The following is an 8,912-nucleotide window of genomic DNA, read 5'->3' on the forward strand; positions in this document are numbered from 1 at the left end:
ACTTAACATTTAATTACAAGCAAAAGAGTCTTTCTTCGCCCTTGATAGCTAGACAAAGAAACATCTCTTCAAATTTATCCATAATAGTCAATGGATTAAACATTTCCTAATCCAACTTGCCCAGTCTTTTTAAGTCAACAACTGCAAAATATCAACTAGATTACTATGTAAGGGGGCTCCACAATGTTGTGTACTTCCTCCGGTATTGTACAGACTAATAATAAGGCTTGACTTCGAGTCCGAAGATGAATGAGGAATGCAGCATTGCCCATGGCCTCGAAGCTCCAGTTGCGACCTTCATATTTTGCCACATCTAGTGCAGGCATAACCATTGACCGCCGGTGGTGGATTAAGATTTTCTTTCGTCCAGGGCCGGTCTTAGGCCACTGCAACCTATGCGGCCGCAGTGGGCCCCGCACTTTCATTGGCCCCGCGCGATGCGAATTCTAGGTGTAATTTATTAAATTAAACCATTTAACTTATTATTAAAAGGTTCCAGGAATTCTCCTAAAATTAAAAAATATAAGAAAAATGTCCTGAGATTATTAAAATCTTATAAATCTCCTTAAAACAGACAAAATTGTCATTTCGGGGTGTCAATCAACATGGAAAACGCCAATCCTACTCGCTAGTCGATTTTAAATCTAAAATGCAAATCTGAATGTTTATCTTCTTTTTGTTGGAAAACTACTATCTACTGTAGATGGCTCATAAAGTTAATTTGACAGTGATTTTGTACTTAGTAAAGAATGAATAAAATGCAAAGACGAATTTATTTTCTAATACAAAATCTTATTTTTCCCTTACTATCCTTATGACAACCCAAATTAGGCCCCGCGCACTCCGTTTCGCATAGGGCCCCGCAACCTGTAGGACGGCCCTGCTTTCGTAGTCTGCGTCTGTCCTCGGCAGCGGATTTTCTTTCGGTCACAAATGTGTATCCCGCGGCTCTTGTGAGTGACCTCCAGCTGTCTCGTTCTGAAGTCGACTGCAACCAGGTGCTCTCTTCTATGTTAGTTTAGGCAAGTTGGCGCCTAAGCTGGTCTTAAAAGCGTCTCCGCGGGGCACCTCTGTTACGTCGACCACCTTTCAGCTCATTAAAGAAAAGACTGCGTTTGGCATACCACGCTCGTTCCCCGTACGTGATACGTGCCCTGCCCAGCGTAACTGTCGGACCGCTACACTATTGGCGTAAAACATGACAGCTAAAATTGTTAAATTCGCTAATGATCCTGCCATAGTCGATCTTAATATCGAAGTTTGATAAGACTTTACACACTGGTGCATTGACAAAATTTTTAGAACTGAATGCCACAAAAATAGCAGCATATTTAAATGAACGTGTCACAGTAACCTTTGATAAATTTTAGAAGACAACCGCAAGGCACTCCATCATAACTCCTTCAAGTAAAAAAAAAAGGTATAAGAACTTGTTTGTTCACTACTACATAAAGACTAGGGAACGTGGAAAAAAAAATCAAAATGTAAGTGTGTAGTCAATGAACCTTGCTGTGTGTAGTGTTCGGGAGTAGGCCTACATTCCAGGTCCTATCGTGAAACGTCTGTTAGCGTGGGCAATGGGCTCCCAAATCACGTTCTAGCGAACAAGCACTGCAGGTGGGAAGGATGAAAGGCTTTACTAAACCGTGAGTGATAGAGACGGTACAGATAAGAAAAACGGAGGGAACCCCTGGTAGGCTCGGTCTCGGGGTTCTTGAGAGAACTCAGGCGGGACTCAAGGAGCCATGTCACATAACAACGGATCTGATTCAATGATCAACTAATTGAGGGGAAAAAAGCTCCCAGACAGAGTGATCGGTGAAGAGCCTGGCCTCAGGGTAAAATCCTTCCCTTTAATCTTAATAGGGCGCAAGTTTGATCCTTAACGGACACTCACTGAGGAGTCTTGTTCAATTTTGTGGAGTATCAACTCAGGCGCCAATTCGCCCTTACTGGCATAGAAGAAAGTAGATAGCGGCAGATGGCCTTTGCAACAAATGGTTGGAGAGCTCTACCAAAGGCTGCGGGACAAACATTTGAGACCCAAAGAAAAGCCATTATTGAAGACAGGTGCAGAAGATGGAAAGAAAACATTGACCGCCGGCGGACAACGGCTTTGTCTGCACTAGATGCGGAAAAATATGCAGGTCGCAACTGGGCTTGCTTAGTCATGTGAAACATTTCACTTAATCTTCGGAAACTAAACATTGCCATCACAACCAGGGTTCAAATCCAGGTGAAGACTGGGATTTTAAATTTCGTGTACCTGACAGTAGTATGGGAAAAATAAAGGCAGTTGTTCGTTGTGCTGGCGACATCATCTGCTCTCATAGATCGCAAGGTCTGAAAGAGAAACTCCCCACGCCTCCCTCACATACTGTTGTTCAATGAGGTTGCAGACTTACTTTGAAATTCTTTCTAACCTTTGGTCGCGTTTGCAAGCAGCAAGTATAATGAATGCATTTAGTATTTCAATGGCATGTTTTCAAGGCAGATCGAGAATCGATTTTGATATTTATTTATCTATTTCCAAGAAATCTACCTTATGTCATAGCTGATTAAAACGGGAAAGCGTATATTTTGCTTATTGCAGTCCTGTCACAGGAATATGTCAAGGTAGGAGATTGCAATTGAAGGGTTATAAGTGTAACGCTAATAAGCCATAGACTGCAGGATTTGCAGTGAAATCTTTTAGAGATCAATTTGTTTTTATCAGTATTGAAAAAAAACAACAACAGAAAAACATCAGCTAACGTCGTTGTGACCTTGTGAAAACTGACCCGAGAATTCCTGATCTGGTGAAACAGAAACAAGCTCAACTTCCCTTTCAATTTTTAATTGTTTGCTCAGACTGTCACAATACTATTTGTAGCTTTGTGGTTTGATATGGTCGTGGCTTTTATCCGTGATCCGCCATGTTTTTCAAATTGTCACTAAACCATACAGCATTATTGTGTTGAATAAGCAATAGAAAAGTTATTAAATGCAAGTCATAAAGATAAAATTTCATGTATTTGTTATTTAATTTTCCTCTAGGCAGAAATATATACAGACGTAATTGTCACGCAATATAATTACTTATTGTTTTGTGATTAGACTTAAGATTTTAGCAAGGCACATCATTATCAGATATTTCAATTAGGATGAAGATTTTACAATACTGGTATAAGCAAAATCAGTTACTAGGAACAAAAAAAAAGTTATAGTTATGACTCGCCGCATAGTGGGGAAATTGTAAAAGTAGGATCTTAGAGCTAAAAAGGTTGAGAATCACTTACCTAAACCTCCGCAGGGCGGGGGGCAGTGTTCTGGATATAGATCTAGACCAGCGATTCTCAACCTTTTTTGCTCGGCGACCCCTTATTATAATCCCCTACTCTGCCGCGACCCCCACCCACACAGCAATAGAAGAATAGACATTCACAATCCATATTTTCGATGGTCTTAGGCGACCCCTGGCAAATCGTCAATCGACCCCCAAGGGGGTCGCGACCCTTAGGTTGAGAATCCCTGATCTAGACTCTATGCTTTAGTGTTAGAATGTCATCTAAAATAAAAGGTACCCTTTTAACGTTGTAGCGTTTGATTAAACATGTGAAAATATGTTCATAGGTTTTTCCTTGTCGACTAGGATCTAGATTAAACAATTAGAAGCTATACTTATTTCATGAGGATCCTCCAATGGACAAGGAATATTTAAGCCATGGTATTGTTTTCATTGTCTAAAGTAATAAGATTTAAGAGAATCCTTTTTTTTTTTGTTTTCTTTTACTTGAAAAACAAATTGAACAATCTATTATTGATAATGAGATTTCTGATTTCAATAGATTTTTTTCTCTAAAAAAAAAGTGAATTTGTTTTTTGTAAATGTGGGCCTATAGTTAGTTTGACAGAACTTTTATATTCAACTTAGCAATACAATTGTAAAATAAAAAATTGTCAAAAAATGTAAAACCGTTAGCATAAATGTGTTGCAAATGTAGTTAATAACAATCTCCCGTTTTAAATAGCCTCTCGTGTTTGTTACTAGTAATAGTTAATAGTTGTAAAAATTGTGTATTTTTATGGGAAAAAAAACAACTACTTGCATATTTTGATTTAAAAATTAAATTTTTCGTTTTCAGAAATACCTGAAGTCAATCCGACATTGAATTCTATATTAGATCTAGACCTTCTAGAATTCTAGAGATCTACCTCTTTTTCGCCGTAATTATTTTCATGGTTTTGATAGTATTATTCATTTTGGTTCATTTGTATCTCTTTGTCCTGTTATGATTGAACTTGCCCGTCTCGACAGGTCTGGGAAACCCAAAATTCTCGACCTGTATGTCGACATGTATGCACTACGCAAGACAGCAGGGTTTCTGTCCAGGGCTTTTGCAAGAGAGGATTTGAGCCTCTCAAGCCCTCACTCAAATGGAGTTTGATGATGATGATGATGATTAAACTTCCATAACTTTTTCGTTAGTTATCAGAAAATGTTGTAGGCCTATTTGATATTGAATTATAGGAGAACGCATGATCTTTTTACAGAATACAAATGAAAGATTATAAATCCAAAATCAATTTAGTTTATTAGGGGCCAAATTAACGCTGGCATCGTCAATTAGGAGAGAAAGAGTTAGATCAGGGCCTGCCTTAGGCATAGGCAAACTCGCACAGGTCTCAAAACAATTGTTTTGAAGAAGAAATAGCAAAGCTTCCAATTTTATTGATAAGAAATCTATCTCGCCATTTTAATCTTGTTTTAATAATAATTTCTAATTATGTAAATCATTCGTTAACAGCCTATTTTGTACTCAGACTTTATCTGAAGCTGATAAAATTCTTTTCGCACTTATTTTGAAAATTTTTTTTTTTTTTGCAATCATTTCCATGGATTTCTGACATGGTTTTAGTAAATATTCTAATCACTGAAATACCCCACCTCAACCTCAATGACTGCAAACTAGTTGGCTGATTCAGACAAACCATTCCATTCTCTAATGGCACTAGGGAAGAAGGAGCACTTGTGTGAATTTGTTCTAGCGTATGGAATAAGAAATATCTTTGTGTCTTTCTGAGTATTTCATTCATTACGTAAATGTAATCAGAAAGGACTTTAAAACAGTGGACATTAATGTTGACTACTGGCAGGCCGGTCTTATGCCACTGCAACCTATGCGGCCGCAGTGGGTCCCGCTTTTTCATAGGCCCCGCGCGATGCGAATTCTAGGTGTAAATTATTAAATTAAACTATTTTAACTTACTATTTAAGGGTTCCAGGAATTCTTCTGAAATTATAAAATATAAGAAAAAGTTATGAAAATCTCCAGAAATTATTAAAATCTTCTTAAAACTGATGCCTATCTCCTTAAATCAGACAAAAATGTCATTTCTGGGTGTCATTCAATATGGAAAACGCCAATCCTACTCGCGATAAAAAAAAAAAAAACGACATTGTCAGCTTTCATTTAATAAAAATGTAATGATAAACCGAATTTGAACCAAAACAAGAATTTCAAATACTTAATTTACTTTAATAGTCACTGGTATACAAATATAGATCTAAATCTATCTCTACCTCTTAGGAAAAAAAAAAAAAAGGGATATTTTGCTAGTGGATTTTAAATCTAAAAGACAAATCTGAATGTTTATTGGCTTATTGTTGGACAACTACTATCTACTGTAGATGGCTCGTAAAGTTAATCTGACACTGATTTTGTACTTAGTGAAGTATGAATAAAATAACGACGAATTTATTTTCTAATACTAGGTCTTAATGTTCACATATTATCCTTATCACTACCCAAATTAGGCCCTGCGCAATCCGTTTCGCATAGGGCCCCGCAACATGTAGGACCGGCCCTGACTACTGGTAAGACTTAGCCCTAGACCGCACTATGTAAAGGGAGATTGTGTAAAGAAAAAGTTAGGGAGAGAGAGAAAAAAAAAAAAAAAGCCAGGAGAAAAAAAAAAGAAAAAAAAAAGGTTGCTTTCTCTAGTAAAGATCACCTTGACATGCGTTATATTTTGGACGGGAATGTCTCTCTAGAATAGGGCTCTACAGTCCAACGACAGAAAAAGTCCAATTAAAGAGTTTGCGAAATGTTTAAACTCTTTGTAACAGAAATGTATTAGCAATCAAAATATACAAATATTTAAAAAAAAAAAACCTTATCAAAGGGAAAGAATTGCACATATCGCTCATTATTGCAAGATTTATCTCCCTTTTCGATATAAAACAATAATCAATTACTAATAAATAATAATAAATTGGATATTTTCTTTGTTGATTACTTTGTTGTCTTCAACAATAAATAATTATGCAAAGTTTCAACATGATCCAAGAAGGAGAAGTGGGAAAACTAACGTGTACAGGATTTGTACCAGACTGACAGACGGGAGAACTAACGTGTACAGGATTTGTACCAGACTGACAGACGGGAGAACTAACGTGTACAAGATTTGTACCAGACTGACAGACGGGAGAACCAACGTGTACAAGATTTGTACCAGACTGACAGACGGGAGAACTAACGTGTACAAGGTTTGTACCAGACTGACAGACGGGAGAACTAACGTGTACAGGATTTGTACCAGACTGACAGACAGGAGAACTAACGTGTACAAGATTTGTACCAGACTGACAGACGGGAGAACTAACGTGTACAAGATTTGTACCAGACTGACAGACGGGAGAACTAACGTGTACAAGGTTTGTACCAGACTGACAGACGGGAGAACTAACGTGTACAAGATTTGTACCAGACTGACAGACGGGAGAACTAACGTGTACAAGATTTGTACCAGACTGATAGACGGGAGAACTAACGTGTACAAGATTTGTACCAGACTGATAGACGGGAGAACTAACGTGTACATGATTTGTACCAGACTGATAGACGGGAGAACTAACGTGTACATGATTTGTACCAGACTGATAGACGGGAGAACTAACGTGTACATGATTTGTACCAGACTGATAGACGGGAGAACTAACGTGTACAAAATTTGTACCAGACTGATAGACGGGAGAACTAACGTGTACATGATTTTATACCAGACTGATAGACGGGAGAACTAACGTGTACAAGATTTGTACCAGACTGATAGACGGGAGAACTAACGTGTACAAAATTTGTACCAGACTGATAGACGGGAGAACTAACGTGTACAAGATTTGTACCAGACTGATAGACGGGAGAACTAACGTGTACATGATTTGTACCAGACTGATAGACGGGAGAACTAACGTGTACAAGATTTGTACCAGACTGATAGACGGGAGAACTAACGTGTACATGATTTGTACCAGACTGATAGACGGGAGAACTAACGTGTACAAGATTTGTACCAGACTGACAGACGGGAGAACTAACGTGTACAGGATTTGTACCAGACTGACAGACAGGAGAACTAACGTGTACAGGATTTGTACCAGACTGACAGACGGGAGAACTAACGTGTACAAGATTTGTACCAGACTGACAGACGGGAGAACTAACGTGTACAGGATTTGTACCAGACTGACAGACGGGAGAACTAACGTGTACAGGATTTGTACCAGACTGACAGACGGGAGAACTAACGTGTACAAGATTTGTACCAGACTGATAGACGGGAGAACTAACGTGTACATGATTTGTACCAGACTGATAGACGGGAGAACTAACGTGTACAAGATTTGTACCAGACTGACAGACGGGAGAACTAACGTGTACAAGATTTGTACCAGACTGACAGACGGGAGAACTAACGTGTACAGGATTTGTACCAGACTGACAGACGGGAGAACTAACGTGTACAAGATTTGTACCAGACTGACAGACGGGAGAACTAACGTGTACAAGATTTGTACCAGACTGATAGACGGGAGAACTAACGTGTACAAGATTTGTACCAGACTGACAGACGGGAGAACTAACGTGTACAAGATTTGTACCAGACTGACAGACGGGAGAACTAACGTGTACAAGATTTGTACCAGACTGACAGACGGGAGAACTAACGTGTAGCGTGTACAAGATTTGTACCATACAGACAGACGGAAGAACTAACGTGTACAAGATTTGTACCAGACTGACAGACGGAGTGAGTTGATATAAGCTTGTAAAACTCGTGATTCTAGATTGTGCAAATTCATTAGCGTGGAGATTGACCATTATAAGCATAACAAGAAATAAATAGAATAAAGAAATTATAGACCAACATTAGCTTCATTTAAGTAGAAATGATTTAAAAAAAAATAAATATTTTTCTAAAAATAACTTGTTCTCCTTTTCCTTTCTTTTTTTTTTACAATTAACTTTTTTTTGCGCATATTTAAACATACTTTGCTTTAATAAATCTTCACTTAGATAGCAAAAAAAAAAATTATTTAAAATACACATTTCTAAATCAACAATGTCAAGTTTAATAATCAATGCTGGCATTAAATCTAAGTATACACAACCAAGCTTTCGAGATATGGATTAAAATAAAAAAAACATTGGTAGGAAGTCAAATTATCATTCAAATATAGTTTAATTCCTGAAAGCAAAAAAAAAAAAAAAAAAAAGTCCCACAAAAGCCTCAAAATAATTTAAATAAAATCCCCTAAAACAACTCCCCCCAAAAATTCTAGTGTGAATTTTATACTTATAAAAAATATAAAAAAAAATATATTTGCTTGAAACAGATGTAAACAAGTGCACTATTTAAACCTCTAACAACTTTGGAAGTTTCCTTGATATAGTCAAAACCTACTGGAACATTCGTGCTTGGTTTTAAACACTGACCCTTGGTCTGTAATGTTGGGATGTTTATATATAAATTAAACTAGTCAAGAACTATTTCCTTATACACCATGTACAGAATACCTCTTCGCAGTAAATCATTAACAGATATTTATTTATGAAGCCATATAATCATTCGTTTTTAATATTAATATA

This window comes from Biomphalaria glabrata, chromosome 2 (assembly GCF_947242115.1).
Source record: "Biomphalaria glabrata chromosome 2, xgBioGlab47.1, whole genome shotgun sequence".
Taxonomy (NCBI): Eukaryota; Metazoa; Mollusca; class Gastropoda; family Planorbidae; genus Biomphalaria; species Biomphalaria glabrata.